This window comes from Hirundo rustica, chromosome 5 (genome assembly GCF_015227805.2).
Source record: "Hirundo rustica isolate bHirRus1 chromosome 5, bHirRus1.pri.v3, whole genome shotgun sequence".
Classification (NCBI taxonomy): Eukaryota; Metazoa; Chordata; class Aves; order Passeriformes; family Hirundinidae; genus Hirundo; species Hirundo rustica.
The window spans coordinates 65,324,050-65,341,433 of record NC_053454.1 but is presented as its reverse complement, the minus strand read 5'-3'; positions in this window follow the sequence as shown (position 1 = coordinate 65,341,433).

The window sequence follows — 17,384 nt, the reverse complement described above, 5'->3', positions numbered from 1 at the left end:
TCAAGATGCAAATGGGAAAAAGCATTTGAATTTCCCTTTTGAAGTAATTAAACAGAGAAAATTAAGTCTGAGAACCTTTCTTACTCTAAGAATTCTAATTGACATGTAATGAAGTTAATTGAATTGCAATATTTGTAGTATTTACTGTATAACATCCTTTTAGGAATACAAGTTCTGGAATCTTCAGTACAGTGCTTTCCTAAGAGAGCTTTAAATTACAGCAGCCAAGGAATTAATTGTGGCAATAGTTAATTATCTGTGTGTTTGGCTTTTTCTCTCCATTTTCTGATTTTGAGTCATGAAAATTTGTGTTATGTTAATTTTGTCACAGTTCAGAAATGTTGAGAAACCCTAAGAATCTCCTTACAAAGTCAGTTTGGAAAGATTTGATCATGAGCACTAAAGTCAGCCCTTTTTAGCTATGAGTAATCTGTTTTAAAGCAAACTTCAGTAAATACAATATTGTTGGTTTTCCCTGAGGAGCTGCTATCCCTTCCTGCTTTGTTTCTCTTCCCCCCATAGAAAAGTGTTTAAGGGGATCCTATTTTATGCTAGAAGTATGATTTGCTTTATTTGCTTTCATCACAATGTGTTTATCTTTGCAGTACTGAACACCGTGTACTGGGAAAAAGAAAACCAATAGCTTCTTTACTTGATTTATTTTCTTTCAATTTTGTTATGATACATACCAAGTTAGGATTTTGCTTGGTTTAGATTCACGATAAGTGCTATTCATATTGTTTCTTTATCCCACTTCAGCTCACTGACAGCTGGAATTGCTTTGGGCATCCAGTTACTCGAATGAGTCCTGAAAGCAGTAATTTAAACAAGGCAATGTTAGGCATGGAAAGCTTAAGCAATAACTCTTCCTTTTTGATTTAGTGTAGAATTCATCTAGAAGTCAGAGAACTGGTGAATCATTACAGTGAGGAGTGGTGCGTCACAACCTTTGTGGTGTGGGGTATTTCTGGTGTCCTCTGGAAATGCCACTTGATGGCTTACCTGGAGTAAGTATGTAACATGTGACTAAACAGCACTTCGTAGGTGATTCACCTGCCTGGTGTCTGCAGTTCATCCTGACTTTGCATTTCTGACTTCAGAATGGAAAGGCTTCACCTCTTTGTCTCAGTGAAGCTTTTAGCACGGGGTTGTTTTGTTCCTGTCCCAACAAAGCATGTGCAGAAACGCTGAAACCTCATGGAGTGGATGCACATAAACCACACAAGGCTTTTTCTAGCTGTGCCTTCAAGAAGCGTTGCTATAATCAGCAAACAGAGCTAAGTGGAAAGCCTTGTTTCATCTTTTAGTGCCTGTAGTTACAGCTTCAGTTCCTCTGGGTGTCGGTAGAGTGAGTTGAATTCTCATTTCCCGAATGGGACGAGTGTCATTTTCTCCTGGCCTGTGCCATTTGCCATGTGGGCAGGGGATGGTGCTCTTGTTCCAAATAATCTCATTCAGACCGTGGTGGTGCGCAAAGTCTCTCATTCTCTCTCGAATCACTTCCTCATTTATTTTTTTTTATACCTTTTTCAGGTTGCTTTATCTGGTTTGCTTGATCTAAAGCAAGAGTCAGACAATGAAATTTTTGTTGTTTTCAGAATCTTTTAATGTAATCTTGTGTCCACTATGAAATGAGAGAACAGTGGACAAAATACATTATTGGAAACAGAAGCTGGGTTTACGCACATAAAATTTTTATTAATGTGAAGCATTTGCCTGCTGCAGTCTGAACATAGACAATATCCATTCTTACTCCCCAGTCACAGCTATGGGAAATGAGAAAATATGTTTCTTTTTATTTCCTGCATTTACAGTTGGGGAGTTGAGCAGAACAGATTTTGCTGTGCAATATTATTTGATTTACAGAAATTTCTAACCTGCAGTCCCTGAATCACTGCCCAGTCTTAGTAAGCTTGGGGTGTTACTTTATATCATTCAAGCACTAGCATAAGTGCCGTGTACTCACCAAAGAAATGAGAAGGCTGTAGAGGATCTGATATTTTAGAAAGTAACTGAGTAATTAGCAGGGAAAACTCGTGGGGTGGAAAGAACAGGAATGATGATATTTTGAATTTCGTTTTTTTACTTTGAAACAGTTTCGGTAGCAGAGGTGGCATTTGTCATGACAAACTCTTAGAGCAGGAGAGGGGAAGGATGTTGTAAGACACAAGAAGACACAAACTAATCTGTTCTGCTACCAGAAGAAAAAATGGCCAAAGTAATCTTCCATTGATATCTGTGGGAAATGGGCTCATACATCCTCCTGGATCTAGAGCATATGTGAACCGAATTTCATCCACATAATAATCTTTAACTTTTTGGCTACTTCTAGCCTTAATTTCAATAGGTAGCAGGAAGGTATAACAAAAGGTCCAAGGCTTGGTCATTCTTACACACATCTATGAAATGTGTCATGAGAGTGAGGGAACGTGAAGGAAGGAAACAGAGATAAAAGCCAACTTGTGTAGGTGATTATTTCCACACACTTTGCAGTAAATGTGCTTTCCTCTTACCCTTCCTGTTCTCAAAGCCTTCTTCAATAAGAGAAGGGTCCAGGCTGCATGTAATGAGGCATGGGAGTATCTCTGAAATCCAGTGGAAACATCATTAGAAGTCTTGCTCTGTATCAGTTGCCAAGCATTCATCACATGTTCTGTTCTTTCAGTCTGATTGCTTTGTCTTTGTCTGCAGAAATATTAAATCAGGGGAGTTACTCTGTGGATGCCTCTGTAGCTTCATTAACTATTTTACCTGTTTATGTCTGCTCACCCTTCTGCCCTTTTATGTTTACTTTCGGAAGAAAATCTTCTGCTGATAAGTTTGACCGGAAGAAATGAAGAGTTTCTACATCCTGACTATGCTGGCAAATATGAATGATAAAACAAGAAAAAGACAAAGGCCCATTCATTTTTGATGAGTTTCAACAGGGGCAGCTTAGCAAGAGAACTGATTTTACACCATGGCCATCCACTGCTCCTAACAAATTCAGTAAGGCAGTGTTTTGTCACTGCTTGCGCTTTATCATATTCACCATCTCAGTAGCTCTGCTTGCAGCATGGGCAGTCCCACAATCCTCTGTCTGAGGTTGTTCCTTAGTGGACACAGCCAAAATTTTCCTTAGCAATGATACAGACATGGCTGACAAGACCTGTGAAGGGAAAAATGAGTTTGGGTTGTTGTAGTTGTGGTTTTGGGGTTTTTTTTTTTTCCTTACACCCCTTCCCCTTTGCCTTCCTGCTTTATGCTTAGATGTTAAAACATTTTATAGATGCTGTTATCTGCTGGTAATCTGACTTGCTGTTTCAGGAGGAGCATACACAGTGATTCTCCCATGCAGCTGGATATAAAGCATCTGTTAACCTTAAGGGCATAACAGAGCAACCACCTCCTAATGCCATTTACAGTGAGTAAAAATACACTGTGATCCATCAAAGGCATCCCCTGGCTAGAGGAAACAAAATGATTGCTTAATTATTTAACCTGTTTATGTTGTGTTTTGCCTTGGCTCAGCACCTACTGTGTCACCTTTACCCCAGACTGATGTATCATCGCGTGTATTTATTTGGAGCCTCTTTCTCTGTTTGTTTCATCTGTCTTATCAGGCTCTTGTTTGCAGATGAGGATCCAAGCAGGCATGACTTGAGTGAACGCTGAATTTAAAGAAAAAAATCACTTGTCACACTCTGCTTCAGCCCATATGCAGGTAGAGCCTTTTTGTTATGGTGACCTATAGACTGTATATGTTGCCTAGAGTATGGAGGGAAGGAGGAATGAGAGAAGACTACAAACTGATGAATGACCAGGAGAAGAGGAGTCACCATTATTTACTGTTCTCATAGAAGAACCAGGGGACCCCAGCAGTATTGCCAGGTAGGGAGCTTAGAAACGAAAGGAGAAAACTGTTGTGACATGATTAAATTCCAGAACTCACTGTTGTGTGGTACTGTGGAGGCCATGGCTACAAATTACACTCAGAAGCTAACAAGACAAGTTCATGCAGAGGTCCATGGGTAAGTTTTAAACCAGATGCAGAGTATAACTCCCACTCTTCCCAGCAGCTTTTCCTGGGAGCTGGCGGGGAGCCCTGTTTGTGATGTGTTCATGACTGTCACTGCTGGCAGCTAGTTATTGAACTGCCCATCCCCTGTGTGGGTGCCAGGTTTTATTTCCTCCCCCTTATCTCCCTGGCCAGCAGGCTAGTTTCCCATGTCTTCCCCATGGCTGCCTGCTGAGTCACAGGTTAGAACGGCCAACTCTTACCTGTAAAATTTTCTATACACAAGAAACTGCTGATTTAGTTGGGAGCCTGTTAATTAATGGCCTCTTGGGACTGACCTTGATGAGTTTGACCTCAGCCAAGATGAGCTGAAGCCATTCAGTGGAGAGCAGTCTGTCGAGAGTGTTGTGGCTGGTCCTGCCTTGGGGAGAGGAGAGGAGAAGATGGGGCAGTTTTGTTCAACCTGTTTTAGTTGAAGACTCACCTGAACACTTTTGAAAAACAAAAGAAAAATCAATGCAAATGAAGGAAAGCTTTAAACATGAATCTGTTCCTTCCTAATCCCTTCTGTACTATTCATTTGCACAGGATATGTGTGGTGTGTGGAGGTGAATAAGACCTTTCTGGTAAATATTTGCAGTGCTTAGTAAGGCTGTATGCCCAAAGAGTTTTGTTGTAAGCCGACTTCTGCCATTTCCTAGCCTTGGAAACAGTGGAGGAGGAGAGACATCCCACCTCACTCCTCTCCGGGTTGTGCATGCCTGCAGAAATGCCAAACCGATGGACACCAAGGATCTGACACCAACAGAAGCAGGTCCGTCTCTTTCTTCTTGTTTATATATTTCAGGGTACCCACAGCTCTCAGTGCAAGACACTGACCCTGATCTATGACAACCACACCAGGTATAAATGAACAGACTAAATTCTATTCACAACTGCCAGTGAGAATGGCCACACTTATGTTTGTCCACACGTGCTAAAAGCTGTCGCTGTTCCTCTCCAGATGCATTCCCTTCTTTCTGTACGAGCTGCTTCTCAGGACAAATTTACTTTTGAAGGCCTGACAATTGAACAGTTTGTTTTTTGTTTTTTTTTTTTTTTTTTTTAATCCCTTCCCCAAGTTGGTCAGCTCAGCCTCCCCAGTAACAGCAAGGGGAAAGTCAAATTGTCAGTAGCACAAAGCTTTCCAAGCATCCTGAGGCAAAGGGACTTTTTTTTTAAATGAGAACATTAAACTCATAAATGTAAGACTGCTGACAGAAATGTCTTATTTCAGCACTGGCTGGATTTGCTTTAGGGTTTCTTTCAAGGCATTGGTAAGCAAGTTGCCGTTGCAGTAGATTGGTGTGATACAGTCAAGTTTATACTTGACCAGGTCAAAGTCTGTGGTTCTTTTCACTCTACAGCCACTGTTTTGAACATACAGTCTATGTTTTCAGTCTGAAATAGTAAGTGGTTAGAAAGGACAGAGGCGTGATTGTGTTGTAGAGCCCAGTTTTCCTCTGCTGCACTGAAAGTCCACTGTTGCTTCTGACAGTGATTGCCCTCCAGCTGCAGTGTTCTGCTCCATAAAATATTCTGCTGCTGTACAAAACCTGCTCCCTGGAGCAGTGGGGTTTGCTATATGATATGATTGCTTTGACAGATCTGTTTCACCAACAAGGCTCCACAGACTGAGACTGTCCTGATATCCCTTGGCAGATATTCTGAAGGTCATTTCTGCTCTTGGTGGGCGGTGGGAAACCAGTCTTTCCAAAGATTCTATTCCAGTACAGTGGCTGATTCTTTCCTGGCAATCCCGTGTCCCTGGCAAGCAAGAGGCAGGAAGGGGCTGCCTGCCTGAGTGTCTTGGGCCAGTGACACAGGAAGGGGGTGCATGGGGTTGTATCAGGTACCCAAAATTATTGAGAATCCTGCGTATGTTGATTGCAACAGTGGAGAAGCTTTCACAAACCTGTTCTTGCACTGTCTTGTAGTCCTTGTGAATTTAAGCACACAAGAGCTCCACTGGAAGGCTCGGATGCAGTTTCAGCTTTAAGGTGCTTGTTACAGAGTCCCATGTTGGAAATAGCAGTCAGGCTGCAACATGGAGTTAAGAAAGGGGGTTAAAATTTGAGCTTTGGTTAGAGCACTCTACCAGAGGGACTCTGAGGACTCTACGGCTGAGTGCATTTACAATGTATTGACAACTTCTACAGAGTCTGTCTGTAATTGTTACATTTTTTCCATTTGAAAAGGTCTGGAAATTTTTTTCTGTGGGTGCTGTAATCTCGGCATTCTCTGAGTGCAAGTGGAATAGACTTTCACAGCAGCGGTTCAAGAGGCAAGTTGGAAAAGAAGTGACCTTGCTGGTTTGCTGGTCAGAAGTTTTGTTCTTTGCTTCTCTGATAAAGTCTGAACTTTTTCTGCAACTTCCAAATTGGCCATTGTCCATAAAAGAGCTTTTGAATGTGCTTAATTGCACTCTTCTTACCCCTTCAATTTCTTGCAAGATTACGGGTTTTTGTCTAGAAAAAGAATGTAATTTCCTTTACTGCCAGTACTCAGTCCACTAGTATTGAGAAGTGGAATGAATAGAGCAAAATATTATTCCTCTCTAAATTCTGGAAGTATGATTTGATTTTGGCCTTAGGTTACAGCAGTTAGGGTTTTTGGGATATTCTGTGGCACTGAAGTTATTCTGGGAAACACTGACCTGGTGATATTTCATTCCTTCCCTGATGCCTCTTTGCTCCGAGGAGCACTGTGTTCATTTGTTGCTAGCTTGCACAGAGAAATGGGACAGATGAGGGGGGGGTGGTTTTGGTTCCATAAATGTGCTGTCAGCCCTGGAGAAAGCAGTGTGGCAAAGGGATTGCAGGGAGAGAGCCATGATTAGGGTTAATCGGTGTCAAGTCACAACCACTGAAATCTGCAATGGCGGCAAGTTTCTTGAGAATAGTGATAGGAAGAAATCAAAGTTTTATGGCACTTTCAGAACAATTTTTGATTGTGTTTGAGTCTCATTTGATACTCACAGAATGAAAACCTTGCAGAACCCCATGGCTGGTTTGAAAAAATTGCTTTGGATCCCAGACTGTGTAAGCTTATTTTTTTCCTCATCATTTTTCTAGCAAGTATTACAGTAACAAAGTAAGTTTATAGAAACTCGTGGAAGAGAACAGGGAGAAACAAAATCCATCCTGAGCTGCCAATTATTCAGCAATGTACTGGCTTTGCTTTAGTGCCTAGAAAACAGAACCTCACAGAGCACTTTGCAATGAGAGCCTGTTGCCATGTTATTTCTAACAAAGTACTTAGTTAGCAGAACTTTTTATACCTGTAGTCATACCTGCTTTAGAGATGCACTGCCAACTTCAGAACATGATGTCACTGAAGATTTTGTTGCAAATTCCATTTGGAAGAGCTGACTGAGCTCCCATAAGATTGGTGCACTTCTGGCCATGCCCAAAACCAGACATTAAACGTTTAAGCAGCTTCACTGTCGGTTTGCAGTACGTATGTTTCTGCTTTGTCTGCCTAAGAATGAGTGACTGATATTTTCTGAACTTAACTCTCTGTATGTCCCACAAAAACCCAAAGGGAATTAGCAATAAAAATGTTCTTTATCCATCAGCTTAACCCATGAGAGAGACTTCCACAAATGAAGATTGAATTTTGTCATTTTTGGGGTAGTGAAAATGGAAGCAAAAGCACACAAGTATTGTCCGGGTTCAACACAGCAAGTCAGTGATGGCTCCCCCTTTTCTGGGATCACTGTTGTTAATTCAACAAAATGCTCAGAAAGCTGTAGAAATGTTAATTGATGACTCCTGGGGTGCTGATGGTTGCATGCCATGTGGGAACTCTGAACGTACAGGAGATTTAAAATTTTGTCATCTTATCCAGCATTTTAATGGCACCAGAATTATGCATAGATGAGGAGAAAAATATCTACTGAGCTGGAGAATATACTGAACTGATAATTTTTCTGCATGAAGCCAAATTCAGCTGTTGACTCACTTTTGTTATCAGTTCATCTGGCTTTATGAAGATACATAATTTAGTTTTCTCCATGTAATGTACTTTATAGAACTTGATGAAGCTAAATGGATATTCTATTTTATGGATCTCTGCTCAGTAGAACTGGAAAAGATTTTAGTTAAGTGTTGAATAAACTCATAAATCCCCCAACAGTGAATTCTGTAAATGCTTGCATTTTGTCATACGTTTCCCAGCAGAGAGAGGTATTGAAAACAGGGCACTAGCATAACATTTCCTAAGGAATTGCTTGTAGAAGTCACTCTGTTCTTAATGTGGAAAAATAGCAGAGAGGCAGAGAAGTGCTTTCATTATCCATCTCTGCCAGAGACCTACACCTTTGTAGATTCATTGCACTGAGGGTAAAAATCTCTTGGTTTTGGCATTGATGGTGAGCTCTGAGGCTGTGAAGACAGGTGTGCTCCACCATGAAATCATGCACCTTAATGTCTTCAGGCTTCAGAAACTGCCAGGATATCTTTTCAATAGCACTGACAACTAGAAATCAGACCTTAACAGAGTACCAGGTGCCTCATACAAGCACTGTATTACACAGGAACATGTTCAAGTGTAGGTTGTGATAGGTGACATCTAGCAAGATTATGCAGCCTTTTAATGACATGGAGATGACGGAGACCTTGGGATCCTGTAGGGTAAATGTGTGGCTTTTAACATGTTTGAATAGGCCACTTTAGTAAAGCCTTTTTGCAAGGGGCCTTAGAATTACTCTGTCATTAGCTACTGTTACTTTTGGTCATCAATATTTTACAGAACTCAAACTACCTGCTGCTTTCCTTCCTCTTCTGGGCAGGCCCAGAGGGGCTCCTACCTCTTGGCTCCTTCCTTAGGGCTGCACTGAGTCTACCAGCCCTGTCCCTCCCATCTCTGCTCTGTGGCAGTTATCTGCGCTCTAGGGATGCCTGGGATCTTCCTTTCCGCCCTCAATTGTATTTTACTTGGCTTACTGCAAGTTCAGGGACAGCTCTTTCTGCCTCATGTGGGTTTTGGCATCAGAGCACTCATCAGCCAGGCAAAATGATCTCAAATATGATGATGACTTTTAAAATCTGTGAGAATCTGTGGCTGTCTGGAACAGTGGCTTTCTCACAGTAATTGATGGTGGAAATTCAGCCTGAGAGACCCCCATCACAGGGAATTTACACTTAAAGAATGACATGAAATACAGAGGTGGCTTTCTGTGAAAGGTAAGTGCAGCTAATCAATAAGGCCTTTCCTGGCTGATGGTTGAATTCAATATCTTTTCTGTGGCTTCCAATATGGAGTCACAAATTATAGTTAAAATTTAGGCTGTAACAAAATGTTCTTGTTCAAATATACAACTATTTCCAGGACCTGCAGAGAGGAAAGAGGGAAGGGAATGAGAGAAGAGATGGGAAGTCATGGGAAGAGAGTGGTGAAGGAGGAGGGGGAACCTGGAACACCTTCAGTTTTCCATGGGGTTGAAGTCACATAAGCAAAAAAAGTGTCCCCCTTGGGGGACTAGTGAGGAGCCGGGGGGGGACAGAAGTGCCAGGGAAGAGCTCTGCCTTCCCAAAGCAGAGCTGAGAAAGTAAGGCAGGAAGAAGGGAACGTGCCATGACAATCGCACATTATTTTATGCCAACCTCACTTCTAAAATGTGTTTCCAATGCCAGCATTGAACAGCTGCTTTATTTTGAGAGGTAAAATATTTTCTGGACAGAGTGTAGGAAAAAACTTAATGCATGCATTTACATAAAGTCTGAAAAATGTGGTTGAGTAATAAATCAGAATTGTCTTTTTGTTTTGTTTTGTTTTGATGTATGTGATATGTTTTCCATTCTAGTAATCTCTGAGTTCCTGTGAAATACATGAGGCTGTCTGGTGGTACCACAAGAGACTTATGTTCTTTAGCTTACAAGGAAGAATTATTTTTTTTACTCTGAAAAGAAATTATTTAAAGGGTGACAGATATTTAGCCTGCTCTGTGATGCCTGGCTCAATAAATAAGTACAGAGAAAATTGAGAGGGGAGACTTCAGTGGGGACAATAGAAAATGTGATGTTTTGTGCCGCTAGTGGTCACAAATACTCACAGATTTGACTCCACACAAAATGAAGGCTGAAGAAGGAAAAGAGATTTTACTTTTTACAAAGACTTTGCTTTATAGGTTTTGAAGAATGACCAGGGACTGGAGAACAAGGCTACCACCTCTCCATCCCACTGGCCAGGCTAGAAGTACGTCAGTTGGCTATCATCAGAAAGGAATGTGGAAAAACAAGATGTTTACATCAGAAAACTGTGGGAAAATTCAGTCAGAGCTGTAAACATCTCACAGAAGCTCACATAATATGGCAACATTGTTTTGAATGAAAATTGTTAGAAAAATGTTAGGAGATATTGGTTTTTCTAGATGACTATATAAAACCAGCTGAAACAAATGCTCATAAAATGAAATGCTAATATGCTGGTACAAGAAGTAAGATTAAATTATTTTTTGTGATTAAACTTACATGAATTAAAACAGTGTATATTAACAAAGTCCTTGGCAATCAGGCACTGAAATTTTTTCACAATGTTAAGAAAAGAGAGAACGCGATACCCTTGGGCTATTTAATTTCTTATCTCTACTGAGATTTGAGAAAAGATGACTTTTTTGTTGCTGTTGACTTTTTTGGGTCTGTCTTAATTTATATTTCGGAAAAAAAGTGGTTGCTTTTTGGAGGGGGAGGAGTGTATATTGGGAGGTGGCGTTTTTCTCTTTCCATGATTTAGATGAGACAAATAATGGAAATAGAACCAGAATGCTGAGAAGTATTTGTTGCTGGCTCAGACTGGTCTCAGCCAGAATCTCTCTGGTGAATTAGGCATTTAGTAGACCAGAGCAAATGAGTGTTGGCTTGCATATATCTGAACAGACAATTCCTAGATTTTTTTTTTTTTTAACCTGGCTATATGGTAAGCTAATACAGATTGACTAATTAATTAGTTGTTAACACTTACTGAAGAGTGAGGTCACGATCTAAGAGAGGGCTTGAAGCAATAATTTTTGCACAGTAACAACTTACTTGTAGTAATGGCATAAACGCAAAATTACTTTATGACCTTTAGCAGAGTTATTCAGTGCCAGCTGGTTCACAAGACTACAACTTAAGGTCCAAAAGGCTGAAAATTGAATGATCAAACAGAAAAGCTATGAGAAAATGCATCTAAAATTTCTTGAGTCACATCTTACCACTGAAGTGCCACACCTGAATTGGAACCCTTTTCTTCAGGTGGGGATTCCAGTCACTACTTTATTTGAAAACCAGACACATCCCCATTTGAAAGAAGACATCACACTTAGATGACCTTGAAATGCTTAAAAATTGTGTGCAGCAGAAGGAAAAACTTCATTTAGATTCTTCTTTGTGTGGGATGGATTTGTGTTCATAGAGTGTAAGCCCCAAAGCACCTCTCCTCTCAACAGTGGTAAAATGGGTCTTGCTATTTGATTTACAGGAGACTTTGGTTGCGGTGGAAGATCCTTCCTGCAGGTACATTGGGGCTGACAGCTCTTAGAGCTTTTGCATTTTGCCACTATTTTTGTGTAAAATATTGTCTGTTGGACCCAAGAAACACTTAAGATTTTGAAGCTTTTTAAGGGCAGGCACAATAAGTGCCTCTTATCTGTGCTTCTTGTTTTCCTAATGTGCTTCTGATCAGCTTTTCAATGACTTTTTCAATGATTTGGATTGTGGCCTCCTTATCAATGAAGTAGTTTCTTATGAAGGAGCAGGAACTTTGAAGATTTCCTCCTGGATGTATTATTTAAAGTAGCATTTCTGTCTCCAGTGTGGGCTACACAAAAAGCAGCAGAAGCTGTGTACCAGCCTAGTGTAGTTAGTGCTGCTGTGACCCTCCTGGTGACGAGGAGGGATTTATCCTGCTGACAGATCCTGTGTGTATTGCACTGCTTTTGTTTTTTTCTTATTCTACTGAGCAGAACTCTTTATTAAAAAGTATTTTTGTTTGGGGGGGGTTTTATTATTATTATTATTATTATTATTATTATTATTATTATTATTATTATTTTATAAAATTTTAGGCATTTACCAAGACACAGCAAGTTGTAAGGGAAGTTGTCATGTGAGGAGATAAATCAGCATATATACACCTTCTCCTGCCCAATATTTTTCCTTGTATTCCTTTGATGCACTCAGGGATGCTCTTATCCTGTCGCTCTTACATCTGGTCTCAGAGGTGCAACCAGCCTGCTCTGCCAGTCCCTTTACAGCTGTATTTCATTCAGTATGAAGGCCTTTAGGCAGGGAAAGAGGAAAGTTGTAAAGCATTTAATGACGGGGCCATCTACTCTAATGGTGTGCTCTGGTTGCCTCCAGCTGTGTGACTGCTCATTGTGTGTCAATGTTTATGTTTATTTTGAAACACTTAGAAATACGATTAGCTCTGAGGCCACTATCAAGTCCGTCTGGTGTTGGCTCAGTTGTTTCCAAAGTTGTTGCAGATTTGGGAGGAGGTGGCAAGGAACAGTGGTCGAACAAACAGCATGGAATTGAGTGGCTTTATGCCTCATTTCCACAATAAAAAATTGATTTGGGGTATAGATCGTCAAAGACTGGTAGGCACACAAACTGACAATAAATACCTAGTCTTCGATCTGGCATTAAATTTACACTGAAAGGGAGATTGTATAGTCCAACCCAAGATAAGCTTTAAAGTGAGGTCTGGTTATTCAGGGGCTTGTCCAGCCAAGTTTTGAACATCTCCAGGAATATATCCTCCAGCTTTGTTGAGCAATCTGTTCCGCTGCTTATCTGCTGTTGCTGTAAATATTTGTTTTCTTATTGCTAGTCAAAGTTTTCCTTGCTGCAGCTTGTGTGAATTAGCATTAATCTCTTTTACTCCCAGATTAATGACTATATTACAAGCATGCAGAGAAGCAGGAGAGCAAACTCTAACTTTGGCTTCTTTATTATGCTATTTCAAATGAAAAGACATTTCATTTGGCTGTGAGCAAATGTAATGAAAAAATAGGCTTATTTCTCATGAGAAGAGAAACAATCCAAGTGTTTTGCTTAGAAAATGCATAAGCAGATCAGCTTGATTAAGGAAAAAGCAATCCATGCAGCCGAAGTAGGAAATGGAGCTGTAAAACTGGGATGAGGCCCATGAGGTACCACCCTGTGCTCGTATTTACACACTCTGTCTCCCTTGCTCTCATCTCAGGCCCTTTGGGTTGGGTTATGAGACAGAGGCTTTATATAATTTGCAGTTAAAGTCACTTGAACTGATACCTTTGGGTTGTCTTTAAGGCTTTCTGAAAGGGAATGGATTCTGGCAAAAGTTTAAAATAGTCAGATGAGGAAATTCTGGATCTTGGAACAGGGAAAACAAAGCAGTACAGAAAGGGAATTGATCGCATTTCTCTTATGTCCTCACTACTGCTCTAAGGATTTTTTCATATGGGTTTGCAACTGCTTAGAGGAAAACAAAGTACTCCATACTTTTTAAGGAATAACTTAAGCTTGGGCTTCTTGGCCAGCTCAGACTTACGGATACCACATGAAGAAATGAGTAACATTTTAGTGATAGCAGAGGAAGAGAAAGTGGGGAGAAATATGGTGGTCAAAATTTTCATGTGAATTCTGGAAAAACTCTCACTGTAAGAAGGGAATAAGCTGTTTTATTCCCTCCACATCAGTGTCTGCTATCTTCAGAAGGGTCAGGCTGTATCTTTGTTTTTCTTTGTGTCAGCAAAGATGTCAAATTCAAAAATGTCAGTAAGTTGTTTCTGTTGCCTCATATTGACTGAGCAGGTATAAGCCAAGGTTCAGTGAGCATTATTAATGAATAGCTAGAGATGCCTTCCCGCTTGGTGTGTATCCAAAGCAAACTGCAAATAATAGTGAGCATTTGATTTGATTTGATTTGATTTTCCCCCCTGAATTTTGTTAAATAACTTGTCACAGATTTGTGCAGATTCCTGTAATGAAACTGAAGACAAATGATGCAAGTTCTTACTGATGGCAATGCAGGCTACTAATTTGGAGGGTGTAAAGGGAAGTAACCAATATCTGGCTCTAAATTACAGACACTGTACCCTAACAATAAATTGCAAACCATCAGGACCATCAGGATTTATTTTTTAAAAAATCCAGTGTAATCCTTGAGCTGTCCTTTTAAACCTGACCGTATCAAGCAAATTCCTAGGATATCTGCCAAGGAGTTACTGGCTGGTTTTCCTTTCTGTAGGTGCCCCCCAACTCCATGTCGTGCCTTGCTCAGTTCTCTTTTTGTTGGTGTGCTGCTGACAATTCCTGCTGCGTTGTAATAGACAATCCAAAATTAAATTCCAGGCAAAGAAATTGATTTCTTTTGGGCTGTTTGTAAACACTGCTGTTTTGGTGTTTGATTTCAGGAAGACACAGTAAGGAATTAATTTTGGAATTTGCTGGTTGGCATAGAACAGGCTTAAAAGGATAAGGACAGAAATGTCTTGCGGAATCTGCAAGAGTTAATGGCGTTGGTCTGAAAGGATGTCTCACAATCCCGGTGTTTCATAGAGCAATGAGCATTCTGTTTGCCTGCATCTGCTGTGAAAAGTGCGGGTTTTCCCTTGTGCTCCTCTCCCTTGCCACAGGCTTTGTGTAGAATCTGTTTCAGTTCTGTACAAAGATACAAAGATAACATTGACTCAAGTCCTGTGCTCTGACTGGATGTGTTTCTTTGGCTCTTAATCAGCAAAACCTTAAACGCAGAGAGTTTTGGTTTTGCTGGCATTTCAAGTCTGGTGCGTGAATTTAAAGAAAGCTAGTCTGGAAAATGGTTATTTAAGTGAAGCAGTTTTTTGGGGGAGCATGTTCTGTTAGGGTCTCTGGCCTACTGAAGGTGTCATCCCTGATGGTGAGCTTCTTGCTAATTTAGATGTTTTCTCTATCCTAGTCTGGCTTCTAATATGGAAAGGAGAGCCTCTTGAATCTCTGGCAGGTCTCTGTTTTGCATATGGCTCAAAATAAGACTGCAATAAATTATTTAGTAGCCACATAATAAAGGGAATGTATTTTCTGAGCCTTAGAATGCTGTGATTGAGCATGACAAGGCAACTGATTTGTCAGCACTGCAGAAGAGAAGGAGAGTGGCTCTACACTTTAAAATTGCTCCTTGGAGTTTGCATCAGAGCATTCCTGAGCTCTTTCTGTAATTCAACAAATGACTTACATGGCTCAGGTACCTCCAGTGGTATTCAGAGTAAACTTGTCTCTAAAGGAGAGCAAAGGAAAGCAGGCAGACATCTATTGGTGGGGACTGCTGGTTTATGAAAGGATATAATGCTGCCAGCATGCTGTGCTCTCTGAGGTGGGCTTCAGGAGACTGAGCTTCCCTACATGGGAATCTGGGGTCAATACCTGGCAGAAGGCCTTTTTGCTCCAAATCTGCCCTGGGGGACACTGGCTATGATGATATCACAGTGTTAGCCTGCATGGGCTCTGTTTAATCTTGTAGGGATTGACGGACCTGGGGAAATCAATTGTTGTAGAAATAACAGGGTATTTGAAGGTATTAGGAGCAAGTAAACGTTTGAATGAAAGCAGTCAAAATTAAGACATTATTTGTACCAGAAATTGTTTTGTGCTGCAGAAGTTTAGAACCGTTCTGAGCTACTGTGTGCCTTAGAGAAAGCCTCTTACAGAAAGTCCCTTAGACCAGGAGTGATGAAAAAATATAACTATACACATTTTGGGGGACCACATCCTGGCTGAGGTCTCTTGGAGATTCATGGTCTAATGAGGAAAAAGTCACAGTGTTGCTTCAGAGACTTCTTGTTTGAAGACATTCCAAGCATAGAACTCTGCAAAATAGGATGGAACTCAGGCTCATGAGATACCAACCTAATGGAAAACCTGGAATATGTTGCGTGTTTATTACTCTCTAAAGGCACTGGCAGCGAAGCGTGGAATTAGAGGCCAAACTTCAGTCTCATGGACTGTTATGGCAAAGTTCTTATGCCTTCAGGAACCGATAATAAGGTGGAAAAAATGAGGCATCAACTTTATCGCTAAACATCTTTCCAGGATTTTTCAAATTATTGTCCCCAAAACACCTGTCACAGGAGCATTCAAAATCTTCATGATTGTGTGAATCACTCATCCCCTGGGTGTCACTTAAGCTGCAGACATTTTGCATAGTAAACAAAGAGGTTTTTTTCTTGCCCTGTGGCTCCAATTATCTGCTGTGATGCATAAAGGAGCAAAACTCCTTTGGTGTGAAGTAGTGTTGCCATTTTATATGGGCTTAATTAAAAAAACCCAAACCCTGAACAAACAAAAACCCACGCTAAAACTCAGTTCCTGTCTGTGTATCTTACAGGAGAGATTTCTGAATGCAAATGTGTCACTAAAGCCATGTCCAGTCACATGCTATTAAGGCATGCCTACAAAGCAGGAGACAGACACATCACAGATATCTGTGCACAGAGGTAATCCGAATACGGATGCAGATCCCTTCTCAGGTTTATGATGTGAATCACTCTCTTTTGTGCTGGTTTAAACTATCTTGTCATTACTGTGGCCTTGGTTACCTGTTGCCATGCCATCCATAACAGCTGTCAGTCTGGAATTATTTGGTCTGGCCAAAGTGGTGTTTATTACTTTGTTACACTGTACAAATCCTTTAATCTGCTCCTTTGCCTCTGGCAGCCTGCTCAGGGATCAGGGCTGCTGGCGGCTGTGGATTAGGTGACCCTGGGCACTCTGGTTGGTGTGACACAGCAGCATTTGGGATGCAATGTGGGAGTTGCAGAAAAGCTCTGCACCGATAAAATGTGGGAGTGTAACTTTCTGAAGTGGGGGTTTGATTTTCATTCTGGCTCTTGAGCTTTGGGCTGCCATCTGTGTGGAGATCAGAGGGCAAATGCAGCAAGTGTTTTGTCCAGCCTCTGGAGAGTGCAGTGCAGCACTGAGGATGTGGGTGGAAAGGCTCTGTGGAGAGAGCTGAGGGGTTGGAAGTGCAGCCCTTGAGTTCCGGATTGCTGCAGAACAAACAGCTTTTCTCCCTGCCTGCATTGTGCCATACTGGGATAACTCTTGGCCTTGCGCTGGGTACGGTGCTGGCACACCAGGGGATGCTCTAGGGCTGCATTTCTGTGTGTGAGCTGAGACCTGAGCTTTTGAGGTAAACATACCAAGATCTGTTCCATGAGAGCAAACTGAAAAGAGATTTAGAGATTTAAAAGTCAGAGAACCACTGACTTTTTTTTCCCCCCTGCTTAAAAGAGTTCAACAGCAGGCAAACCAGAGTAGAGGAGGAATTGTAATGCTGTCTTCTCTATGTCCTACCACAGTGCCGGTTCTGCATTTGTTCTGAGAACTTTTTGTTGACGAACTCC